The sequence below is a fragment of the Sapajus apella genome, unplaced genomic scaffold (genome assembly GCF_009761245.1).
Source record: "Sapajus apella isolate SASKATOON/1434 unplaced genomic scaffold, GSC_monkey_1.0 scaffold195, whole genome shotgun sequence".
Taxonomy (NCBI): Eukaryota; Metazoa; Chordata; class Mammalia; order Primates; family Cebidae; genus Sapajus; species Sapajus apella.
The window spans coordinates 135,386-135,618 of record NW_022437135.1 but is presented as its reverse complement, the minus strand read 5'-3'; positions in this window follow the sequence as shown (position 1 = coordinate 135,618).

Here is a 233-nt window from a genome sequence, read left to right as displayed (position 1 = left end):
TCCCAACTTGAACCTCCGTTCTTGGGTTCCAAGCCTGAGGCTCTCTCACTCTCCCATGCTGCCCCTCTTGGACAAGATCACCCCCGGCTCCTGACTAGTGAGACAGGAAGCCACGGAAGCTCCACTCTTTTTTTTTTTTTTTATAAAGACGGGGTTTTAGGCTGGGCGCGGTGGCTCAAACCTGTAATCCCAGCACTTTGGGAGGCCGAGGCAGGTGGATCACGAGGTCAAGA